Below are 27,453 nucleotides of genomic sequence, written 5' to 3' on the forward strand. Positions count from 1 at the left end.
TGAGCTTCTATTATTTTTTTTGACATTTTATAAACTAATCTATTGTAATAAACTATTGTTTCCAGAATTTATAAAACTACTTAGAAATTGAGAAAGTGGGCTTCTCTCAAGATACTGGCCTTATTAAAAGAAACAGTAGGTTTATGCACCGTGCTTGTGACTCCACTGTGGTATGCAGGTGTAATGCTGTAGGAAAAGCAGATTTTAATTGTTTTCTGTGATGGGGTCATAGCTAAAAGCTCTGTACATTGCTGAATTCTGCCCAGCTTGGGCTTTCATTTTGAGTGAGGCTATGAATAACTTTAATTAACTCCCTCCTGACATTATCAGTATCCCACTAGTCTTTGGACACAAAGTTTTTCTGACACAGCCTGCCCAACAATCAAGTCACTTTTTAGTATATGCCCATATTTCTGCATTTTGTCTCACTTCCATTTGGTAGAGGTCAGAGGTGGTCACATACAAATGCTGTTCTATCTACAACTATTGTTAAACTATAAGCACAAACTTGATTTAATTTGCTGCTAGTTGTGTGCGGTAGCTCCTTAAATGTTAAAATCTGACTGTGTTTTCCATTGTAAATACAGACAGTGTATTGACACACAAATACAGATGAATGAACAGTTCACCATTATTTTTTGCCTTTTAAAACTCCTAAGATACGTTGTTGTGTTGGGAAATATCAGAAGATTAACAGTATTGGACATAGTACTGAATAGCATATGCTTTTCTGAAATTTGGATCTTGTTATTGTTTGGTGATATTTACTCATTCTTGAAGTGTCCATGTAAATACCCATTGTGCCTCTGAATTTCAAAAATGTACACATGGGTGTGGGCTACTCTAAGAATCATGTCGTCAGAGCAATATACATATACATGTTCATGTATAATTTATTTTAGTCATACCACTATTTTTTTCAGTGGACCAAGCTTTTATTCCCACAAATTACACAGCAAACAATCAGACAATAAAAGCCTACATATCTAAAAGTGTTTAGTATGGTATTTGGAAAGTACAGGAAACATCTTAAAGTAATATGCACTGTAATGAAATTATCAACCTTAAAATTTGATTTTGTTTTCATGCTTGTGAATATCATGCCCAAATATCCAACAGATCTTTCTGGAACTGATAATAATATTCAAAGTCATTCATCATTCTCACCTTTTACAGAGACAACTTTCCTTGTGATTTAACAGGGAACAGAAATATGGGGGGGGGGAGAGAGGGGGCATGATAAATAAATGAAAAAAAAAAAAAAGGGGGGGGGGAAAGCTCTAACAGCAAAATTCAGAGTATTTTACTGAGAAAGCATTGCCAACAGGCAATGGCATCCCTTTCCATGGTTTCTCAGTAAATAATCACATGGCATAAACTGACAATTGCAGCAGTAAATGAAAGGTTCTCTCACAGGTAAAGAAGACAGAGCTGCAATACAAAAACATAAAAACACAGTGTTCACTAACATCATGCAACAAACAGACAAAGCAATTGAAGAAGGGAACAGTGACACAAGCAGCAGCAGCCAAATAAACTACTAATGACAGCTCTATCATGTACAGTCCAGTGCAATGATTTCACTTTGCAAGTGTTAAAAAAGCACAACCTACATTTTTCCCTAAGTGATTCAAGAGAAGCAAAACACATTTTTTTTCCTTTCACTCATCATCCTTTGAAATGTTTAACCTTGACCTAAAACGTAGAACAAAATGTTTTTAGACCAAATCACCATTTCAACTAGGTGTGTTTCATGACTCCTTAACTTGCTAATACATTTCTGGAATGATTTAGAACATCCTTTCTTGCATCAATCTCCTTAAACTAGTCCTTAGGGCTTAAAATTGGCACCTAGGGCCAGCTACGCTGTGTTCAGCAAGATTTGTTTAAAAGTGTGTTCAAAAATTAAGAGGAAACAGCAGCTGAATTGAAACGTACAGAATTGTCGATAGATTGCCAAACATCAGGCTATACTGACGTCCTCCCCTCTTTCCCAACTAAGCAGAGACAAATGTAGTTGGAAGGGCCATTGTGATTGATGAAAAAGGGACAAAAACATATTAATGTGCTGTTTTTTTTCCCACTGGCAGTATGTTTGCACAAAAGGAGGGACAGGGATAAAACTCCATCTTAAAAATGGCAAGGAAGAAAGGGGTTGTTTTGTTCCAAGCCTGAACAGTTTAGTTCAACCCTAGCTGAGACAGAAGGCAATTTTCACCTCTCAAAGAAGGTCAGTTGCATTCACCAAGGCACAACAGACCACAGATAGGACTTTAATTATCATGCAGTATGACCCTCCCCTGGAACACAAGAAGATCATGCTGTTTAAGGAAATCTGCAAAGACCAGAGACCAAAAATATCGGCTTTTAAACAGTCTTCTTTAGCTGACAAAACAGCATTTGCAAGATTAATATTGTGCTAAATTATGTAACGTTGAATCACTCTAGAAACTAATCTGAAAAATCCTAGTCTTGTGCAGCCTAGGGATTATGGGAGATACCTAGCACATCTTGTAGTCCAAAGCAACATCTCCCAGGCGTTTTCAGTTCCACAGATTTTTCTATGATCCAGATAGGATCATAGAAAAGGGGAATAAATCAGATATAAATTACCTAGGAGAAACACCTCTGCCTGAAAAGAAAAAAAAAAAAAAATCCACACAGTTGCTGGATCAGGTTTACATTACCCTTCATAGCGTGAAGAAAAGAAATTTGCTGGAGAAAAAAATAAAAAAATAAAAAAAAATGCCCAGAAGCCTCTGAACTATTCAGAGGCTCTAGCTATTCTTAGCTGTGTAATGGACCCCCAGCAGGGCTGCTGCAATTGACTTAAAAGAAAGAAATTGATGGATGGTAGACTTATCAGAGTTGAAAATGTGCAAAGTGAAGAAATAACTTTAAGAGATACTCTTTTTTTTTTCCCTATAAATATTCCCATTTTCTATACTAAAAGAATGCATTTAAAATTGAAAGTTGCCCTACATTTAAACGTATTTGAATTGCTTGCACACAGTTTTATCAGTGTATTTCTACTCATTTATCTGAAATCCCATAATCAAGAGGAAGATTTATTTTTCCTGAAGAAATACAGCGTATAAATTAAATAGTTAATAAAACTTTCTCTTCTTCTTTTATAAAACTGGCTTGCTGCAGAAGTGCACATATTCCCCACTGTACACAAGGAAAGATATAGCTGACTTAATCCACTGAGCTCAGTATTTCCTTAGTGCTATTTGTAGAACGATGCTATCATTACACATTGAATTCTTCATTAAATGGAGCCACCACTTTAATATCAATCAGATTTTTAAGTGAGTTTGGGCTTCTATGATTACTTTTTCCCTGAAGTGTTGGAAACTCTTTGGTTTGTGATATTAATCCAATATCTATTTACTTCACTCTAATGTTTTGTTCAATAGAAACAGATTGAAATGTTAGAGATGGGGATACTTCATCTCAGAAACTGCAAAACTGTGACCTCAAAAATATTCAGCCTAGAGAATCAATGGTAAATCTTATATTGATAGCTGGGAACTGAAGGTCACCTAAGGACAGAGAAAAATAACTAAAAAGCTAAACCCTCAGTACAATGTATTTACCAAAGTGTATACCAAACGCATGCACTGATCCTGGAAATGGAATCAGTAACTCATTACTACATAACTATTATAAGAGTTGTTTGTATCAAATAACTCGATATGTTTTAAACTTTTTCCCCTCCAATACTGCTCAGCATTTGGCACAGATCTTTGTGGTGTAATGACCACACGGACACCAGGGTTCTTTTGGGATCAGTAACTGCTACTTCTTTATTGATGACATAACTTCATTATATATCTGTTGCCCCCACATATTGAGGACAGGCTCCCTTCTTATACCATTCCCCCGCAGCAGTCCTTTTCCACTAACTATTCATTGGTCAACAACTTTGCCCGTCAACAGCAAATACCCAGCAACTTCCATGCCTTAACGGTTGGAGAATAAGCAACCTGAGACGGTGGTGCATCTCCTGAATCACCCTTCTTTGTTCCCTCTAAACTCTTTACATTCTTGATGGCCTCATCGTTAGGAGCCCGATGTTATCACCAACCATGGGGCTTGCCGACCCCCATGGCCACACTCCCACAGCTCTTACATAACTAGAGGCCAGGCAATGCATAATATAGGAGAAAGTCCATCAAAACAAAGAGATACAATGGAGTGAGTAAATAAATAAATTAAAAAACAAACAAACAACAAAAAAAATAAAACTGCAGGTGACTGTGGGAAACTGTTGATGGTACTGTTGAGTGGGAAGCAGTAAAGGACAAGATGGTGGGTGGTGAAAAGTGGGGAGAAAAAATCTAGGAACACAATAGGGAGGTTTCCTGACCTAAACATTGAGAATTTTTTTAGAGCTAGAAATTGGATGCTTTGTCTCAAAGCAGGAATATCACTCACAAATGTGGAGTATGAAATATAAACTGTGCCTTACATGGGTAATCATAATTAATGAGCTGCTCTTGCTTGTTAGGTCAATAAGCATCATGAAAATGTGCTGCAGCAAAAGTTTTAATGGGACCTTTTAACATTAAAATTTATCCACACACCACAGTTATTTTTGCATGGCTAGACATTACATTTCTCCTCCTCTGGGCTGCCTCCCAACTGCATTTTTTCTTACACACAACTCACAATCCATTTACGCAATAAGGCTTGCGGAGCCTGATATTTATATTAAGACATTAGTACTGTCATATAAAATGGAGCTCAGCAGTATCTCCAACTTCTGCTTATTCCTCATCTTGTACCTTCTGTTGCATCGCTGTCACCTTCTATGTCAGTCATGCAGTCAGTTCTTCAAAACAAGTACTTCACCTACAGGGGCAAAAACGTGCAAAAGTTTTATATGGAAAAGGAGTGTTTCAACCCAAGAGCCATTACAGACAAACAAGAAGCAGTACAGAAGAGGGAGTTTAAGTCAAAAAAGTGCCTTTGGTCTTCAAGCTCTTTGTGCTAGAGTACATACTGGAAGTCAGATATTGCTACAGAGGAAAGTGGTCAGTTATAGCTGCTGTTTAAGGAACTCACTCTCGCTGATTTAAGTTTTTGAATTTGTTCTAGTTTAATTTTTGCATGGAAGTCTATTTTTGCATGGAATTATCTATGTTATGGATTTAACTATGTGTCTGTGGCAGCTGTGGTGTCATTTTTCTCCCTGTCAGATTATAGCTTCCATTTCTCCGAACTCACCCAAACCTAAAATTAAGTCAGCATATTGAATTTTACTTGTATCTACAGCATACCTGAACTCAAAAAGAAGATGCATGGGTCAGTTTAGCTTTAGGATTAAATATATGCTGATTGATACAAATTTAAGAATGATTACACTTTTCTCAAATTTTACTTTTGGCCTTCTTTTCACTTTGGACCCACAGCCCAAGAGACACCCTTTAAACCAGGAGTGAACATTATGCAACACGTAACACATTAATTGAGATGTTCATACAATTAGTAATGGTATGAGGTGCCAGAAGGAGGCATGAGGAGACATGAAGAGAGAGGAAAAAAACAAAGGCTCACTTTAGTTGCATTTATACTCATTCTATATACCAGAAATCTTTGGTTTTCTGCTGTTGACATTTCTTCCAAGGTAAATATATACTATTGAACAAGAAAGCTATTCATAGAATCATAGAATCATAGAATCATAGAATATCCTGAGTTGGAAGGGACCCTTAAGGATCATCAAGTCCAACTCTTGACACCGCACAGGTCTACCCAAAAGTTCAGACCATGTGACTAAGTGCACAGTCCAATCTCTTCTTAAATTCAGACAGGCTCGGTGCAGTGACCACTTCCCTGGGGAGCCTGTTCCAGTGTGCAACCACCCTCTCTGTGAAGAACCCCCTCCTGACGTCCAGCCTAAATTTCCCCTGCCTCAGCTTAACCCCGTTCCCGCGGGTCCTGTCACTAGTGTTAATGGAGAAAAGGTCTCCTGCCTCTTGACAACCCCTTACGAGGAAGTTGTAGACTGCGATGAGGTCTCCCCTCAGCCTCCTCTTCTCCAGGCTGAACAGGCCCAGTGACCTCAGCCGTTCCTCGTACGTCTTCCCCTCCAGGCCTTTCACCATCTTCGTAGCCCTCCTCTGGACACTCTCCAACAGTTTCATGTCCTTTTTATACTGTGGTGCCCAGAACTGCACACAGTACTCGAGGTGAGGCCGCACCAGCGCAGAGTAGAGTATGAATTGTAATTCATACAATTAAATATTAATACACAATAGCAGATTATGAAAATGAGTGGTACTTTAGTTCTCTAGAATCTCCAGACATACAACAGGGTATGTCCATCACTTGGTTCCAGGCTGGCTGCTTGCCAGCCAGCATGTCCATGACCAAAACTTATCTTATTTAGTGCACCATAATGTTAGTGTAATGCTTTGCCAGAGAGGCAGAAAACTATATCTACTTTTGATTTATTGAGTTAAAGGCTATATTCAGTGCACCTCTCCCTCTATTGATAATTTCCTCTGTCTAGAATAGAAACCTTTGTTTTATTATCTTCTTCTATTGTTATGATAAGCATCAGAAAGTTTACTGACTAAAACTAACCAAGTGTACTCTCACTCTCTATCCCAATTAATTTTGCAGCCTTTAAATGTACTTGAATCCTTCTATTTCCGGATCCAGTAGTTCCTCATTTTTTCTTTACATCTGCTGCTGTTTCTTCTGTAGCTCTTCTTTCATGGGTAGTAAATAAAAAATCATTGATTTTTGAAGGAAAGGATATCATAGCTTTTGTACATATTAGTGGCACCCACTCAGACACATATAACTCCTCCTGTTGTAATACCAAGTCACCTGTTTTTAAAAACTTGAGTAGCAGAAAAAAGCAGGAGCTGTTATTTTTATTTCTAAATATTTAGGAGGCATTCATGCACTACAGTGCTGAGAACTACTTAAATACTTAGGTGTAGAGATAATCCCATCAGCCTCTTCAATAATTCAAGCCTCTCCCACAACAGCAAATAATACCACCAGTTAAGTACAGTAGATGAAAATGAGATTTATTACTTTCTCTATGTTCATGATTAAAGTAGTAGGATTTTTTTTTCCTAAGACCATTGGTTGTATCTTTTTGCCTGGAAGTTACATTTCTAAGGCAATTACATATTGACTAAGCCTAAATCCTAAATATATCTCCTATCCATAGCCTCTGACTGTCCACATAACACTTACACTGCTGCTGTGTATTAAGAAACTTAGAGTCTAAACAGAGAAAATAAGTTCTCTAGCCTCTGTTCCCTGTACAGCTCTGTTTTTCCTTCTGTTTAAATGCCTCTGGTACATTGCAAAGCTGCAGGCCTCAACTATCTTAACAGGATTCCTTTTTCTTTAGGAATATTGATTAAATATGTAGGTGTCTTAAAATAAATAAACAAATAAATAAATGAAGCATGTACTGGTTGTTTTTGTTTGTTTGTTTGTTTGTTTTCCTGGGGAAAAAAAAAAAAAAAAAGGCATATACATAAAAGGTTTTAATAAAGTGACCGAACATCCCATTTAACTGAAAAAATGTCCTAAAGGAACTGCTGATGTTCTTACAACAAGATAAAACTGAGGATGTTTAAGGAAGAAGAAGAGTTCCGAAATGCTGCCGAAAGTATTCATCTTCTCTAGAACTTGTCTTGATCTGGTGTACAATAACTGCTGATATTTTCTTACAGTCTGGGACAAGATCCAAAGGGTGGCATTCATTTGAGAAAGAGATTGTATAGCAAAAGTTCTACAGAAATGCTGGAATTATTGAGTTTAAAAATGCTAACACCCACATGAGCTTCTTTAAAAAAAATGTTCCCAATAGCATTTTTGACAAAATATTCAGAAAAGAAATGAATATGCACAACATTTTGGAGGAAAAGGCTGAGCTAGCAAACACTAACGTACAGTGCTTCACAATAAATGGATTCCAGAGACTGCCGTGCTTTTTGCATTCATTCAGTGACAGATCAGCCTAGGAGAATGGTAGCATCTGGATGAGGGCAGATGGCTAAACTGTCAAATAATCACATTTTACAAAGTTTCAGCAGCCTAAGCGCAATATGGTTCCAATCCCAAAGGCAGACAGGTAAACAATGGCACAGAAGTTATATCACTAGCATATAAGATTATTGATTATAATTATTCTAGGGGAAATGATTCTTCTCAGAAGATTAGGCTGACAGGAAGATTGAGAGCTCTCTCAGAAGAGAACTAGGTGACTACCCCCTGGTTTTGTTCTGGAATCTACATTTTCGCTACAGATGAACCTGTTGCGATGAGCTAAGATGAAAAGAAACTCCTTATAGTAAAGATAATTCAAATCCACCATTTCTCTGCAATTCACCTTTCATTCCAAAAACTTGCGTTGGATTTCAAAGATTCACCACCAAGTCAGTAATGGCTGCTAAAAGAAGCCTTTGTCCATGGAACACGAACACACTTTAATCCAAATAAATCTTATCATCTGTCTAGGTGAGAGGAAATCCATTTGTGAAGATACCAGAAATTGGTAGCTGATTCTGTGGAGAGAAATGAAAACATCTTTCCACTTAGCTGATCTCATTCAGAGACAAAATTTAGAGTACTGCATAGTCACTCGTAAATCCTAGAATCATAGAATATCCCGAGTTAGAAGGGACCCACAAGGATCATCAAGTCCAACTCTTGGCTCCACACAGGACCACCCAAAAATCAGACTATAGGTCTGACAGCATTTTCCAAATGCTTCTTGAACTCCAGCAGGCTCAGTGCCATGACCACTGCCCTGGGGAGCCTGTCCCAGTGCCCCACCACCCTCTCAGTGAAGAACTTTTTCCTAATACCCAGCCTGACCCTTCCCTGTCCCAGCTCCATGCCATTCCCTCGGGTCCTGTCGCTGTCTTCAGAGAGCTCAGCGCCTGCCCCTCCGCTCCCCTCATGAGGAAGCTGCAGGCTGCCATGAGGCCTCCTCTCAGCCTCCTCTGCTCTGGGCTGAACAAACAAGTAACTTCAGCCAGTTCTCATACATCTTGCCCTTAGACCCTTCACCGTCTTTGTAGCCCTCCTTTGGACACTCTAATGCTTTTATGTACAATCAAAATTCTGTAAAGTACAAAGAGATGACTTTTGTTGTTGTTGTTGTAGTAAATGGCATGCAAGTTTTTAGGCAAACTGTCATCAATTCAGCAATCAAACTGAGCAAATGTAAAGGTGGGATGAATCTAAAAGTAAGTATATAGGCATAAGATAATTCATATTCATAATAAAAAACTTTTCATTTTCAGAGGGATTCTAAATATACACATGTCCCCGGGGGTGGGGTGTGTGCATGGGAATAGAGTAATATGTTCTCATTAGGGATACTAGTCTGTAATATCACAGTAACCAACTCGATAACAAGTATATATTTATGGGAATTTCAAAGAACTCTCTGAAATTAGTTATACATTTATATATACATGGTACCAAATAATGATATGCCCACATATGGATAATTTCATTATCTAAAAGTATAGAAAATTTCTCATAAGTTCTAGTTCTTGTGTACCATCTAGACTATGCAAATCCAAGTTGTGGCTACACCTTCAAATTTGAAAATTCTCCTCACAAGGAGAACTTGCTGCTTCATCTCACTGTATTACCTCAGGGTATGTGCTTACAGCTTCTCCATTCACTGGTAATAAAAGTCACAGCAGCGACTGTGAGTGGGATCTGTTACGTTAAAAAGTTATTAGAGACTTATGCTAACAAATTTCATAGGAGATGTCTACTTCAGTGCTAGAATTGCTCTCTAGGTTTCAGTAACCAAACTGAGTAGCTTTCCATTGATTACCAAGATGGTTCAGATACCTGTAATGGCATGCAGGCCCCACCACATAAATACCTAAATATAGGTGCCTTAACATGGAGCTGAACCTCTCTCTAACACTGGATTCAGTCACCTAAAAAGCAATCTACTGCCATTTCACATACCATGGAATATCTCATTCAGCTTCCAGATGCTACTACAGACTATCAGGAGTACTCTGTAGGGCATTTATGCCAACTCTGTAAAGATATCAGATTATTATTATCATCTCATTTGAAATGTCATTAGAAGTCTGTGTTTAGAAAACTAAATCTAGAGATGTCCAAACATTACCTATCTAAGACTAAAATAGTCCCTCTCAACTCCTACATTCAGTGAAGAGGAACAGGTAACCACCAAGATCAATTAATTTAATTCATTAAACAAAATAAAAAATTGCTTACAGGCGTGCTTATTTTTCTCCAATAGCAATAAAGTGAATGAAAATTGTCTCATTTAGAATATGGAAAATTCATTTTTAGACACATAAATTATAACCTGAAGAGGCATCACCAAAAACCATGTTATCAGTTCCATGTTTTCAGTGGGATTCAGTTACTTAAGCATAGAATCCCAGAGTCATGTTACAGAACATAGAGTATCATACCTGCTTTCCAGGACACAAGTCTCCTGTCTCACAAGCCTCCCATAATGTTTCAGGTATTGCCAATCATAGAATCATAGAATCATGTAATCATTACGGTTGGAAAAGACCTCCAAGATCATCTGGTCCAACCATCACCCTACTACCACTGTCACCCACTAAACCATGTCCCTAAGCACCATGTCCAATGTTTCCTTAAACTCCCCCAGGGATGGTGACTCCACCACCTCCCTGGGCAACCCATTCCAATGCCTGACCACCCAATTTTTGAGAAGAAATTTCTCCTAATTTCTAACCTAAACCTCAATAGCATGAGACACCTATGTTTAAGCACCTAAATCCAGCTTTGTGGGTTATGGATGTAGATGTGAAGGTAGAGAGAGATGTGTGAATAGAGGTGACAATAATTTCTCTTGTTGCTTTGGGCACCAAGAGGTTGTAATTGTCATGATCAATCTCTAACCATTTTTATCTTTAAGTGTGCTCTGGTCCAGATTTGTCATACTTCAGCTTGCTGATACACATCTGCTGAAAGGTGGCCAAGGAAGCCAGGACAGTTCCTGCAGTCCCAACAGAGTGTTGCTATTCATGCCAGTGATTATCCTGATTTTTGCTGTGCTCAGTGCCAGGAACATGATCTCCTCCTGCATCCTGTCAGCAATGCTCTAGTTCATTGTGGTGCCAACAGCCTGAATCATAGAATCATAGAATCATAGAATCATAGAATATTCTGAGTTGGAAGGGACCCATAAGGATCATCAAGTCCAACTCCTGGCACCGCACAGGTCCACCCAAAAGTTTAGACCATGTGACTAAGTGCACAGTCCAATCTCTTCTTGAATTCAGACAGGCTCGGTGAAGTGACTACTTCCCTGGGGAGCCTGTTCCAGTGCGCAACCACCCTCTCGGTGAAGAACCTCCTCCTGATGTCGAGCCTAAACTTCCCCTGCCTCAGCTTAACCCCGTTCGCGTGGGTCCTATCACTGCTGTTTATGGAGAAAAGGTCTCCTGCCTCTCCACGCCCCCTTGTGAGGAAGTTGTAGACCATGATGAGGTCCCCCCTCAGCCTCCTCTTCTCCAGGCTGAACAGGCCCAGTGACCTCAGCTGCTCCTCATAAATCTTCCCCTCTAGGCCCTTCACCATCTTCGTCACCCTCCTCTGAACACTCTCCAACAGTTGAATGCCCTTCTTGTACTGTGGTGCCCAGAACTGCACACAGTACTTGAGGCGAGGCCACACCAACACAGAGTAAAGCAGGACAATCACTTCCGTCGACCGACTAGCAATGCCGTGCTTGATGCATCCCAGGATACGGTTGGCCCTCCTGGCTGCCAGGGCACACTGCTGGCTCATATTCAACTTGCTGTCAACCACGACCCCCAGATCCCTCTCTGCGGGGCTGCACTCCAGCATCTCGTTGCCCAGTCTGTACGTATAGCCAGGGTTGCCCCGTCCCAGGTGCAGGACCCGGCACTTGCTTTTGTTAAACTTCATGCGGTTGGTGATCACCCAGCTCTCCAACCTGTCCAGATCTCTCTGCAAGGCCTTTCCACCCTCATCCAAGTCCACAACTCCTCCAAGTTTGGTGTCGTCAGCAAATTTGCTCAAAACACCTTCTAGTCCTACATCCAAATCATTTATAAAAGCATTGAAGAGGACTGGCCCTAAAATGGAGCCTTGAGGGACCCCACTAGTGACCATCCGCCAGCCTGATGTGGCCCCATTTACTACAACCCTTTGAGGCCTGCCCGTCAGCCAATTGCTCACCCATCGTATGATGTTTTTGTCTAGTTGTATGCTGGACATTTTGTCCAGTAGGATCCTATGGGAAACCGTGTCAAAAGCCTTGCTGCAGTCCAAAAAGATCACATCAGCTGATTTCCCTTAAAAACATGTTGGTGTGCAGGACCTTACAGATATCTACATTATGCTTCAGAATAGAGATGAATGTATTGTGGATAAAACAGGAAGAAGGAGGAGGGAAGAGGTTGTAAAGAAAGATTACAGGAAAGATGTTTTTAAGATGGTCAGGGCAATTAGAACCTGGCTGTGTATTCAGGGCCTTTAGAAAGTCAGCATACTTTAGCCTATTAAGGACCATTACAGAGAGAGAGCTAATCAAGATATGTGGGAGGATGATAGGTACAGTTCATCCTCATCTATTTTGTTATCCTGCAGCGTATCAAGAAAAGGCTGTCAATCAAACTAGTGCCCAGTAAATGTGGAAGCTGTCAAAAAAATATCAAAGAAAAACTATCACATCCTTTTCAGTGTCAGCCACTGAAATTTACTGACAGAAAGCTGTCACCAAACGCCATGGCTAGAGTCTCAAAAGGAATAGGTAATAATATGAGCAGTTATACCATTTGTCATTATAAAAAGCTATACCAAGAGCATATCTAGATCTTAGTGGATTATCCTGCCATCAGGATGGGTTTTTCCCACAATGTATATCACTGTGAGGTCAGCAGAGTGGTAAATTTTACTTTCTCCTCACTTGATGGAGATTTACCAGAGGTATGAGGCTGGTTTGGAAGGAACAGTGGTCCATTCCAAAATGGCATGAATGAATATACCAGGGAAAAACGTCCATTAAAAAAAATCAAGTAAAGAATGATTTGTTTATCAATTATATTGCATAAAATTAAACTAATGGAAATTATGTTCATGAGTACACACACATACACACAAAAAAAATTACTGTAAGTATAATTATTTCATTAACCTATTAAATGAGTAGTGCAAAAGCCTTGGTCACTAAAGGAGTCCAAACTGTTAGGGAAGGAGATGAGAAGTTCTTGATTTAACCTGAGTATTGTGTGGAAACTAGATCAAGATGTAAATCAAGGGCCATGCATCCAAAGTAAGCATTATTTACACTAATTCAGTATCATTGTAAAAGTAAGAAAAGAAGAAGAACCAATGCATTTCGGTAATATCTATGTAGATAAGATGAATTTTTAAAAACAAATAAACATTAAAAGAATTTAAAGGGAATTAAAATCATTAAATGCTTCATGTGGGCAGGCAGTGCTTAAAGCCACTAGGTTTGATGCTTCATAAGTGTAAGTGTATACTGCTTATAAAACATATAAATTTATATTTAAAAGAGGATAAAAAATCTAACAAAAAAAATGCAAAGGAAACAGTAGGGAAAAAAAAAAAAAAAAAAAAGGAGCAAAAAATTTGGCAAGTTAAATATAAAACCATCACACAACAGTCAAGAAAAAAAAATAATGGGAAACTTCCGCTAGAGGCATAAAACTAGCAATAAATATTTTCTTTAAATATATTTAAAATAGAAAGCCTGTCAGCAAAACAATGGACATGATCAAGGTGCAAAAAAAAGTCCCCAGGGAATATAAAGCCATAGCAGAAATACTAAATAAATTCTTAGTACTAATCTTCATACTGGGAAAGTAAACTATATTTTGGGGGGATACTATATTAAACTGAAATGTCAATAGAAGTAGATTTTAGAACAAAGTAACAAATATTAAGTCAAGTTCTGAACCAATACTGTATTGGGGAACTGTAAACTGTACTTGCGATTTCAAATTAAAACTGACTTGCTACCAAAGGAATAAAAAGTTCTCTAAGGGTGAATATGGGAATCTTCCAACCAGGCTGATTTCTTTAATTAGCAGATTTGTTCAAATTAATTTTCAGAGTAAAATGAGTAGACAAAAATGAGAATTTTTGATATAATTTCAATAAAATGAGTGATATCATGGGGAAGTGGGAACACAGTTCCACTAGCAGGAAGCTATCTCTCACAAATTCTCACAAATGCACTGGAGCTGTTTGACAACATAAACTATTGCATAGAGAAGGATGTCCTGGTAGCTCAGAGCAGCATTGCCAAAGATATCCAGTCCTAAATTAGCTAAACTGGAGTAAATGAATCAACTCAGCAGGGGGCAGAGATAGTAAGTTGCCTTTGAGAAGTACTACTTAGCCCATGAACAGGACCATGCTAATGTATACATAAAGTCTCATAAGCTGGTATAGCTGAGTGGCTATTCAGCAAAAGCCTGAGATGCTCAGCACCATAATATATTGCCCATTACAAACAAAACATCTGTGAAATGGAGACAACTATGAAAAAATACAGCAAAACACAAGGAATGCCTCTTGTTCAGGGACCTATGCACAGAAAAACTGGTTCCCATACTTGCAAGTACTGAGCTGTGTAGAGTTCATGTAAATGACACAAGCAACCTTAACCACTTCACTAAATCACAGTGGCAGAATACGGCCTCCAGGCAAACTTTTCAACAGATTCTTCAAGAAGCACACTAATATTATAGATAAGTGTGTTACAGGCTGCATCTGTCCTACCTGACTGAACTAATATAAGAAAGTAGGAGGTCAGAAGATTATCATAATGTGATGGTTTTAAAATAACAGCAGAGAGTAAGGGGAAGCCCAGTCACTCAGTTCCCATCAGTAATAAACCATATCATTTTTCCAGCAGTCAGACTAATTTTCTGACTCTGTCATGAATAAAGGCAGGACATGCAAAGACCCACCACACAGCCCCAAGACCTCCATGGATCACACTCTTTTCATCAGGTTTAAAGAAGATTTCATAAACTTGATTTTTTTGGTAAATAAACAGCTCAGAGCAAACAGAAAGGTATCTGCTCTCTCCAAAGAGAGCTACTAGGTTTCAGTTATGTTTGTTTGCTCTCTTTCTTCCATCCTTCTCCCCTGCAGTGTTTGGTAAACTTCTGTCTGTTAAGTTGGCATAGCAGCGAAAAATTGTGAAAATACACCAGTGGTCAACAAGCCAGCCTTTAAAGAAAAGCACTGCTGATAAGATAAACAGCTTGTGATGTACTTAATTACAATATTTCATACTCATTTAACCATCTCCACAGCACAGCACTAACAAAGTGGATTTCAAACAGGAAATAAGACTCCTTCCCACAAGCCCAGAGGGCTAATTATAAAACAGCAACCTACCATTTTTTTTGGTAGCAAGCGTATTTTTTTTTTCCAGCAGAATTTATTGAGCTCATTACCAAGCTGCTTATGAAGTGATTTGAAATGAGGCAACATTAAAGCATTCTGAAAATCCCTTGTACTTAGTCATCTTGACACTTTGTTTGAACTTGAAGCATTAATATGAAATAACTGCAGCAGCCCCGTACTGCTGATTCTATTGTTTGACAGCACATTTAAAAGCTAAAAGATGATATGATCAAGGATTTTTAATCAGCACAGTAATTTGTAGGAGTGTCTCAAGTATTCATAACTTTGAAAAAACCAAAGGGACATGCCTGTAAGAAACAAGACAGGTACAGTGCATGTCAGCCTAGAATAACATGGCAATGTGAACAGGGAGTACAAGCACTGCCAGAACAGAGCAGCATTTTATTGCTTTTTACAGGCAAGACTGAAAATTGAAAGATACACATCAAAGCTACTAAAGAACTCCACACACTGTACCTTATTAGCCTGGTTTTACCTTCTATAATCACATTATATAATATGCATCACCAGATTAACCTGCTTGGGGTCAGCAGAGGGGCCACCATAAATATATTTGAAGTGAAGCCTGTGAAGGCTTTCAAGGTGGGGAAAAAAAAAAAAAAAAAAATCTATGCAGAGGAGTAGTAAATTCCATGGGAATCTATAGCATATTAAAGTGAAATCTGTGAATAGCTTTGCTTTTCATTCTGTCGTGTCCCCCCCTCATGCCCTCTGTGTTAGTGTTTGAATTAATAATTAGAGCCAATGGAAATGCTTCTGTTGAAAGAAAGGGTTTAACATAGTTCTTCACTCTAACTATATTCTAATGTTCTGCCTACCTTATTACAAAGCCTTTAAAGGAATGGCAAAATCATTTGGGAGAGAACAAATGGGCACTGGTAGTACAAACACTGAATATATCATGGTGTGGTCTCTCCCCCAAAAAGCGCAAGCACCCGCAAAAGTGATTTATAACTGTGGGCAGATCCCAACCAACATGCACATAAGGTGTACAAGAATCTCCCCCCTCCTTACAGCATTGCTTGTGCTGTGGGGAGAGAGATTCAAACCCTCTGTGGGGTGAGCACAGTCCCTACTCCAAAAAGACCTCTGACAGTATAGCTATGGACCTGCAGTCCTCTGTAGCCTTCTTAGTATGCTTGAAAGCCTCTTATGCACAACCCTAAACTAATAAGGAAATGCAGAAATAGATCTGTTGGGCTGTAATCTGGAAAGAATTCATGAGCAAAGCAGTGTCTAGCCAAGTCATTACTTAAATAAGAGACACCCAAGGAATTCCCATATAGTCTAGAGAAAGGGTACAAGGCCCCAGTTTTCCAAACCTGCACAGCTCTGTTAACAAAAGCTGATGGAAGGCCTAAAAAAGCACACTCTTCATCAAGCCAATATATTGCAACAGAACAAGATGAACAAAGCAAAGGGGGAAGGAATAGGAGGTAAATAAATCCAATGAACGGCCAGCTATAGCCATCGCAGCTCTTCCCCTGTTCAGCTGCTACATAGCTAGAGAATTAAGCATTTAGAATCACAGGATCCTAGAATCACAGATTATCCTGAGTTGGAAGGGAAACACAAGAATCATTGTGTCCAACTCCAAGCTCCACACATGTGGTGGTTTTACTCAGGTAGGCAGCTGAACCACAACCACTCTCTCACTACACCTCCTCAAGGGGAAAGGGGTAGAAAATATGATGAAAAGAGCTCAAGGGTTGAAATAAGGACAGGGAGATCACTCAACAATTCTCATCACAGGCAAAACAGACTCAGCATAGGGAGATTAATAAAATGTATTGCCTATTGCTGACAAGACAGAGAAGTGAGAAACAAAGAAAAACAAAAAACACCTTCCCCTCATCCACTCCCTTCTACCTCCTTTCCTCTAGTGGTGCAGGGGAGCAGGGAATGGGGGCTGTGATCAGTCCCTAACGCTTCATCTCCACTGCTTCTTCACGGTCACTCAGACCTTGCTCCATGTGGGGTCCCTCCCACAGGATGCTGTCCTTCCTGAACTGATCCTGTGCGAGCTTCCCACAGGCAGCAGCTCTTCAAGAACTGCTCCCAGACAGCTCCGTACCACAGGGTACATCCCCCATGAGCAAACTGCTCCAGCACGGGTCCCCCACAGGTGGGCAGCAGCTCCCCCCAGACCCCTGCTCCTGCGTGGGCTCCTCTCCACGGGCTGCAGCTCCGGCCCGGGGCCTGCTCCTGCGGGGGCTCTCCATGGGCTGCAGCCTCCTCCAGGCCACATCCACCTGCTCCACCGGGGGCTCCTCCACGGGCTGCAGCGTGGAGATCTGCTCCATGTGGGACCCATGGGCTGCAGGGGGACAGCCTGCTCCACCAGGGGCCTCTCCACAGGCCGCAGGGGAACTGCTGCTGCCTGCCTGGAGCACCTCCTGCCCTCCTTCTACACTGATCTCAGGGTCTGCAGGGCTGATTCTCACTTCTCACTATCCCAGGTGCTGTTGTGCAGCAAGTTTTCTCCCTGTTCTTTAAATCTGCTCTACCAGAGGAACAAACAACATTGCTTATTGGCTCGCCTCTGGGCTTTGGAGCCCAGTTGAAGCTGGCCCCTATGTAACATGGGGCAGCTGCTAGATTCTTCTCACAAAGGCCACCCACCCCTTCAGCCCCCCACTATCAAAACATTGCCACATAAACCCACTACAACACAGGACCACCCAAAAATCAGACCATACGTCTGAGACTATTGTCCAAATGCTTTTCAAACTCCAGAAGTCTGGGTGCCATGCCCACTGCCCTGGGGAGCCTGTCCCAGTGCCCCACCACCCTCTCAGTGAAGAACCTTTTCCTAACACCCAGCCTGACCCTACCCTGTCCCAGCTCCACGCCATTCCCTCAGGTCCTGTCACTGTCCTCAGAGAGCAGAGCTCAGCACCTGCCCCGCTGCTTCCCTCGTGAGGGAGCTGCAGGCTGCCATGCCCCCCCCCCCGCCCCCAGCCCCCAGTCTGCTCTGCTCTGGCCTGAACAAAACAAGTAACTTCAGCCAATTCTCACACTTCTTGACTTCTCAACCCTTCAACAACTTTGTAGCCCTCCTTTGGACACTCTCTGATAGTTTTATATCCTTCTTATACTGTGGTGCCAAAAACTGCACATAGTACTCAAGGTGAGGCTGTACCAGCGCAGAGCAGAGCAGGACAATGCCCTCCCTCAACAGGCTGGCAATGCCATGCTGAATGCACCCAGGATATGGTTGTCCCTTTTGGCAGCCAGGGCATACTGTTGACTTATATTCAACCTGCTGTCAGCCAAACCCCTGTGATTCCTTTCTGCAGGGCTGCTCTAGACTTTAATCCCCCAGTCTGTATGAATTATATCTAGGGTTGCCCCTTCCGAAGTGCAGAATCTGGCACTTGCTCTTGTTCAATTTCATATTGTTGGTGATTGCTCTAATTTGTCAAGATCTCTTTGCAAGGCCTCTCTACCCTCAACAGAGTCAACAGCTCCTCCCAAATTAGTGTCATACTTGATCTGGATCTGGAAGGTGACTTTAGAAAGGATTTCAAAAATAATGAGGTGTTGCCTTTTCTAGCATAATTCGGAGTTTTGAAGACCCACCAAGTAGAACAGAAGTTTTCCTCTCAAAGTTTCTTACAGTAATGGCAAACTGTCGCGTAGATCAATTTACAATGACATGTGCTGTCTTAATTGGGAATTCAATGAAACTCCAAAATATTGATGAGACATCAGAGCACAGCCTGCATTTTCAAAGTTGTGTCTTGCTTCTTTTAGTGAAAAGATGTTTGTGCTGTGTTAAAGAAATAGGCATGGAGAAAGCAAACAAACAAACAAAATAGAAATTTCATGAAAATATGTACTTTATATTTCACATTAACTCATTATGAGAATAGGTATTCATGAAAAATCAGTATATTTTCACTATCTCCCTTTTAATTTGTATCCATGTGAACTGATCATGATTAAATATGTGAACGGTTTCAGTTCAGTGACTGTAATGAGAAGACATTTGCCAGGCTGCTTTTCATTTTGACAAAATGATGGGGCTATATCATAAGACCTACACTGCTACCAAATATACCTTCCCTTACCATGGGGAAAATAAATTTAAAAAAAGTTCTGAAATCTTATTGGCAGTTCAACTTCTTGTATTCTTCTAACTAGTACTTAAAGATACAGATTTTTATTTCATCACCAAGGCTTAATAGTTCAATTTACTCATTTTTGTATTTGTTTTCTGCCTTTAAATGGCAACAAATATAAAAATGAATAAAATGAACTTTTATACAACTATTCAAGTGCATGACAAAAACAATACAATGTTGATCAAAATAAAAATAGTTCAAGTTCAGTTTTGTCATACTCACCAAGTTGACCAGGCTCTCAGTCTGTGGCTTAATACTGTCTCTTTTTATTAAGAAAAATGAAAAAAAAAATCTTTACTGTACACATTGATGTGAAGAGGAAGATGGTACTTTATTTGAGTCCAAAATGGAAAAGACTGGAGAAAACACCTGACAACACTGAAGAAATATCTTCAAAAAATTTGTCTAGCATAGAAATCCTCAAAAAAGAAAATCTACACATACAAGTAGGAGAAAAATTAGATTGGACCAGACCGCTGTGGATTATTTATTCCAACACTCTCCTCAAAGAAGGGTTAATTTTAAACCTGACTTAAGCTGATTACACCCTTGCTTACGTAAATAAAAATCATCAGAACTGAATGCACACTGATGCAGCATTCTGCAAATTATTGTAAAGAAAGGAAATTCAGGTACTGAAAATATAACCATTAAGGTAAACAAGTCATTTAGAATGTGTTTCTCCGTTCTGTTGTCACTGTTAGGACAGTGAAAGCTAGAGATCAAAACACCACAAAATCAGACGCGTCTCCCCAGATCCTAGCAAATAGGGCAAAGTTGTCCACCATATTATGGACAATATGTGCTAAAATGAACATGATTATTTTGCACTGTTCAGAAAGCCACAAAAAAGAAACACAAAATAAATGTTCAAGAATATTTTAGGTCAGGATTTAAGTATGGAAAAACCTCAATTTATTTGACAAAGTATTGATTGGCAGCCATGCAATTGGATGTGACACTTACTTTGATCCCCTGATTTGAATAATCTCATCCACTTTGTCACAAAGGCTACAATCACTCCAAAGATTTAATTTAATTTTTCTGTCTGCTGTGTAATGACTCAGAACTTCTCCATTTTGTAATCGCTGTAATGAGTATGGCTATGCTTGTAGGTCACATAACACCTGCCCATTATAAAGGGAAATATACCAAAGGATTGAGTCTTAACTACCCAGCTTTTCACAGATACTTTACAACTCATCTATTAAATTTTCCATCTCCATTTTTGAACTAGCTTCCCTTTCAAAAGCATTTCTCCAACTGTTTAATTAGCAACCAGGTAGAGCTAATTAATTAGATAGTTTGATAGTTAGATAGGAACCTGCAGTGAATGCTGGAATTAAAAAAAAAAAAAAAAAAAAAAAAAAAAAAGTTTTACTATTACTTCACTTTCAAAAGAACAAAGCCTGCTTCCCAAAAAAATCTTTCAAATGCTGTTCTCCTTTCTTTAGAAGTATCTATGTATTTGCACGGCTGAATTTAAGGACCTGCTAACTTTTCCATTATAATACCCATTTGGGGGTTCCTCTACCTTCTGAGCATCTGAACCAATTCACCTTCAAGTTGAAACAGCCTACAAGGTTTCAGCTCAAAGGAATTTTATTTCCCCAGAGAACACAGAGCAGGTTAAAAAAATTACTTTTGTAGATACAGTATTTTACTTCTTTGTTTTTCTTTCTATTCTATAATTCAAAACCACTCTTACATTGTTTCTTGTCAAAGACGACATCTTACTACCACATAACATAAAGGGACTTAGTGTTTTATGCCCTATTTGCAAAAAGAAAAGTGGCTGTGCAGCTAGAGATACACATCGAAATTCAAGTTTCTTAGGAGCAGTGACTATTCCTTTGCACATTTGATTGTACTGAAGGTCAATGGGGAACCATTGCATGTAGCACAGGAATGGGTGACACTGAAGCAGTTATCCTGAGGTAATGTTTCTCAAGCAGAGACCAAGATGAATAGGTACTGTAGGTTCATTAACTGTCCATCATGTAGTAGCTTCTACAAAAAATGCTGATTGTTGGGTTGTTTTTTGTTTGTTTTTGTTGTTGTTGTGTTGGTTTGTTTGTTTTCCAAAACTAGTAAAAAACAAAACAAAACAAAAAATCTGGGAGGAAACACATCTATAGCGAAAAAGTGATCCACAGAGTGTAAGCGATTCTGCTTGTAAGTCTGAATTTCTTTCTACCAATTTACTGTTCCAGTTCAGACAAATTCTTGGAATCCAGAGTGTTTGTTATTCTTTACTCTATTAACACTGCTTTATAGCCCAGTGAGTCTTCTTCTGGTTCAACAAAATTCTGTTGATTTCTATTCTTCACCACTTTTTATTTTCCTTTCTATATTCATGACCTTCTTCATATCTGGCTAGTACCATTTAATTCACCAACAGAGGAAGAACAGGTCACACACAGTCCTGACTTCTAAAATGGCTTTGTTGGGTTTTCTAAGACTGTTCCCTCTTGTGTCAATGCAAAATTTAGGCTTAATGAATAAATAAATTACCGTTTTCTCTTGTGAGGATACATCTTATGCCTCCTTTCCTCCTTTTTCTACAAAGCAACCACAACATTTGTTCACATCTCAGAAGAGAAGGAAGAGCACGTTTCATCAGTATATCCCAAGAAACACTTTTTAATAGTATAGTCTTATAACAGTAATAGTCTTACTGTTTTCTCTCATGTGCTCCAGGGCACATGATCATCTGCTCACTCAACATTATGGGTTGTTCTCTGTAGCAAAAGGCATATATTCTCAATCCTGATAAATGACTCCAAGAGCACTACAGCTAGCAATATCAAGGTTTTTCCAGCCCTATCTGCTACATGCTGTTTTGGATATGGTAAGGTGGCAGATAGTAGAATATCCTTATCTTAGAACAGTTTGAAATAGCTGAAATGGACATACACGCCATTCTTCACTGTTTCTGCAATGTAACCTCCAGCACAATGTAAAATGTGGATAAACTGAAGGTATGTTATGGACTGACAACATTACATCCTTTGTAGGCCACAAATATATATATATATGTTTATGCTCAAGCTCATTTACACCATGTTCTAAGAAAGCAAGAATCAGAAAGACAACATCATCATGTCCACGTATTTGCCCACTCATACTGAATGATTGGCATTGATTTGTAGAGCAAGAGTGGAGGATAATGGAAAACTTCATGAGAGATTAATTGAATTGAGAAGATTTTTTAAGAGAATTGTTCTAAACAAGGAGACCACAATAATTATCAAGTAGTTTAGCCCGAAGTGGCTCTCAGATACATCCTTTATTGTAAATCAAAGTCCTGTATTGTTATCTGTCAAGCACAAGTACTTTGTATTTCAATACAAATCCATAGTTTAACCTCACTGAAGACTCACTGGCCCGGAGCCTTTATTATTATGTGCATGCTGTGATACAGTTGTGTGGCTGTTCATCCTTCATTTGAATCATAGCTCTGTCTGTCAGGTAATGCTAAAGAAAAGTATTAAAAAATAAATGCTACTCAATGCTACTTTTTTCTTCTGGAAATTGCACAGTTTTCCTATGAGTCTTTTAGATTACATACAGTTCAAAATTTTAGTGGGTCTTTAAGGAGGGAATAATCATGAAGGTTACTCTAGCTAGGTTTCTACACTAGTTCTTAAAGTCATTCAGGAGCACACAATACTTTAATGAGCTGACATTCCTAGCTTTTGAGGACTGTGGGGAATGAGAGATTTACATGTTACCTGCAGCTTAATAAATCATATCAAAGCAATTTAATACTGGTAAGCGCATACACATGCTGCAAATGTGAGATACTTTGGCTCACCCTAAACAACCGTGGAAGGCACAGTAATTTAATTGCAGCCTCTGTCCAATGTACAAAAAGACATGACCCACTCAAAGAACAGATTGGATCTTCTGGTTTTGTGCTTTGATTTTTTTTTTTTTTTCCCAATAACATGCTTTGGAAAAAAAAAAATAGTAATAATAACTGTTTTCTTCTTTCTTCCCACCAAACAAAATGCAAGGAAAAATACTTTCAGACAAAAACCATATTTATTTCATAATTCTGTGTTCAAAGTAAAATGGGACCACTCCTAGACTAAAGTGATTTACGGTACCATTCCTACAAACATGAGACCTGGGAAAGCAAGATCATTGAAAAACAGAACTGAACTGAAAATAGCTGTAACTGATTGAATTTGTTCCATTGGAAGTGAAGAGCTGATGCTGGGTGCAAAAGAGGGTTGGAATTGGAAACTCATGACAGATAAGAAAATAAGATATGGTAATTTCCATAGTTTGTCTCTTGAGAGCTTGTCAGAATAAATATATTCAGAGACCACATGCAGATGTTCTCATCATTTTAGGCACTGTGCACAACCGTATGAAAAAAGGATTAGCATAACAGAAATAAACAGGCCTTTTCTTAGTTATTTCAAAGACAGTGGAAGGAAAGAGAAGAATCTCTCTCCTAATTAGAAGACAAAAAAAAAAAATACTAGACTGGAAAAAAAAAAAAGGAGTAAAAAGCAGAGAATAAAGACCTTCTATTGGTCTCTGGAATCAAAATGAAGAGATGTACATAATAGATATTCTAATATGAGAAGAACCCCATTTTTCTTCACACAAGGAAAAAACTTTTTTTTTTTTTTTCTGTGTCTAGGAGTGGCATTTATGCCAGCATCAATGTTAAGATACAGGTTGCATGTTTAAAAAGTCATTTATACTGTTCTAGATTTAATTAAAAAAACAAACAAACAAAAAAAAACTTTATTCTATGTTTGACTGATGTTTGTATGTTATTTTGATTATCATCATTTTGATTTTTGATTATCATTATTTTGATTATAATTATTTTGATTATCATCATTTCTGAAGATCTATGGATCTCCCCCATATTACAACCTGTTCTGAACACAACAGCCAAGTTTCTATTTTTTCTATTATCTCGATACTTTCTGTGGTACATACCCATACTGCATCCCAGATTAGCTTTCACTACTAAAAAACATGTTTATACTTTCAGAAACAATTCCATGTGTTCTTTGTTCCTTTGCTTGGTTGAGAGAATTTGGGATCAATTACCACAAGAGGTAGACAAATACTGCTTCCTGACTTCCATATTATTTGTAAGCAGAGAATATCAGACTGTGAAAGAACGGGTGCCAGCATAGTGTAACTTCATCATCTCTGTGTCATTTTGGGCATGGTTGTACATCCAGAGCCATCCTGGCTCTCCTGCAAAAGGAGAAATGAGAGTATTCCAGGAATTGCTGGATCTCCTGCTTGCAAACTGTGGTGGATCTGCTGAATTCCTTGTAGTTCTAAGTTATGCTGCATAAATATATTTTTTACAGTGGTATGAAGTTCTTGGCCTTGGCTCATGGAGTAAGAAAAAGGTACTACACCACAAGATTGCTGATATGCATTCCTTTAAAGTAGTCTATACAAGAGAATAGTTCTATAAGATACATTTAAGATTTTTCCAAGAAGAATAGGTGCTTCCCTCCCCCTGGTCTATATTCACAGAGCTGTTGGAAGCTTGCACACTTTTGAGAGTAGCAGAAGGAGGATTGCCTAACACCTTTGAAAATTAAAATTAAGGCCCAACCTCACAACAAATTTTAATTAACTGTAGGATCCTATCTTTCCTAATGACTTTTAAAAATCCTTGCTTTTTTTTTTTTTTTTTTTCTTTTTTTTCCTCCATAGTAACATACATAATCATAAATCAAGGGCCTGTTAGTACAGTATAAAGCTTATTTGACTAACCTTCACTAAGGCCATTGAAATCAATGGAGTATCTCCGAAAGCATGCTTCAACATTTTCTATATGTTTGTGTATGTGTAAAAGTTTTAAAACAACTGGATATCTTGTAACAACCTCAGTCATTAAATTTCACCAAGTTACTTTTGTTTTTGCCTTTACTGAGTTCCTCTTGTCTGAAGCACACTTTCTGTAAAAGACTTCCATTTTTGAGACAAGGCCATGGAAAACCTAATATTTCCTGCAGTAGCATGTTCTACTGTTTAATTGATACTAAAGTTATAAATTTATAAATATTTATAGGGATTTTTTTTCTTGTGTTTGGCTTCAGCTTTTAGTTATTGATTATGATTTTTCCCACATATTATGTGGTGTTTGGTGCTTTTTTTTTTTTTTTTTTTCCCTCAGGTTTTCTTGGTTTTCTGTTTTTGTTGTTGATGATTATTTGTTTTTTCATATGTCTCTAAAAGTCATTAAACATTTTAAGCAAGTTTACTCTTGGACATACCTTATTAAGTCAAACTGATTGAATTCTTCATACTTTTCCTTGCAAACCATTTCTTTCCATTGACCATTCTTGTGTTGTCTAACCTACCTTCCTACTCCCAGGGAAAAAAAAAAAAAACTCTTCATTTTCTAACTTCACCTGGAAGGGCTGGGGACCATAACACTTTGAAATACACCAATATTAATCCATACACAGGAATGTAGCCAATTGTTTTAATTCTATTTATTGCTTAACCTGTTTTCAGATGCACGATCTCTTAAGGTCTTTTCTGTCCCCCCCAGTAAAAGATCTTTCAGAAATGGATTCCTCAAAATAGATACTTAAATCCATACCTACTACTGGTTTATTCTTGTTTTAACTGAGACCATTTCAGTATGATCTGTGTTCAGGAATTCTGTATTTTATATATACTTATGAATATCTTGGCTTACATGATTACTTGTTTTTCAGTCTCTTCTTTGACAGATAGACTACTGCATGGTGTAACAGTCTCCTTCAGAGTAGTAATTTCAGAGGAGCTGTCACTTCATGTAAAATGAAATTTAAATACTCCCAAACATTGGTGAGCATATGTTAATGATGCTTGATTCATTATTAATGCAGACTCCAATGAGATAAAGCAGAATTCAGTGCATTACTCCTATTCTATTGACAAAAATGGGCCAGAGTCAGACAATCTCACTTCAGTGGTGTGGCCCTTTAGGCTTCCTAGGGGCTGGGATAATAGGAAAACTCAGGGTTAAGTAGATATATATGTAGGGAGATAGCAAGTAGTCCTAGCTTCTTCATAGTCCTTATTTTGTCTGTCTCTACAGAACTGTCCGGATTTTGCAGAGTTAGAAAGTATCCATTTCTTAAGGAAACCTAAATGAAATCTGAGCAAGTTCTCTTCCTTCATGGCAAGGAAACACCAGCTGACCCCAGCCGCAGAAAACTAGCTCACAGAAGCTGGTTAAAGCATCAGTCTCCCTGGCTTGCAGGACAGAGAGATGAGGCTGCCTGTGTCTAGAAGCAGACATGAAAAATCAGTGTACAGGCTCAAAAGGGAAGCTGTGCCATGCAAGTTGTAGCTGAATGCCCAATTTCCCCCCCTCCCTACCCCCCCTTCCAAAAAAAAAAAAAAAAAAAAAAAAAAAAGGACCAAGGAACCAAATCCACACAGACATAGGAGCTTGTTCAACTACCATGTCATCCAAGAAGTAACTCATTGTAAAATTACAGCACAAAACTGGTAGTAGTGTTACCCAGGGAGCCCCCCTCACACCTTCAGGGGTTGAGGTCATAAGGCATCACTCCCCAGTGAGAACAGAGACATTTTTTAACAAGCAATGGGGATGGAGGGGAGAAAATATGCTGAAAATCCCCTGCTATTCACCTCTTACATGCACAAAAAGTTTAGTGGCTGAATTTTGTCAGAACTAAGCCACTTTTGTGGAAGGCTATTTTATGGACATAGTCTGACTATTCAGTCTTCATAAAACTGAGCAGCAGTGCCATGAAACACTGCCCATTTGCACTTCTTCTCCCTCAGACAGTGTTTTTCCAGGTTCCAAGGTCAGCGTGTCATGAAGTCCCTTGCCATACCAGGGGCCACAAAGGGGTCA

This window comes from Oxyura jamaicensis, chromosome 3, assembly GCF_011077185.1.
Source record: "Oxyura jamaicensis isolate SHBP4307 breed ruddy duck chromosome 3, BPBGC_Ojam_1.0, whole genome shotgun sequence".
NCBI classification, from domain to species: domain Eukaryota; kingdom Metazoa; phylum Chordata; class Aves; order Anseriformes; family Anatidae; genus Oxyura; species Oxyura jamaicensis.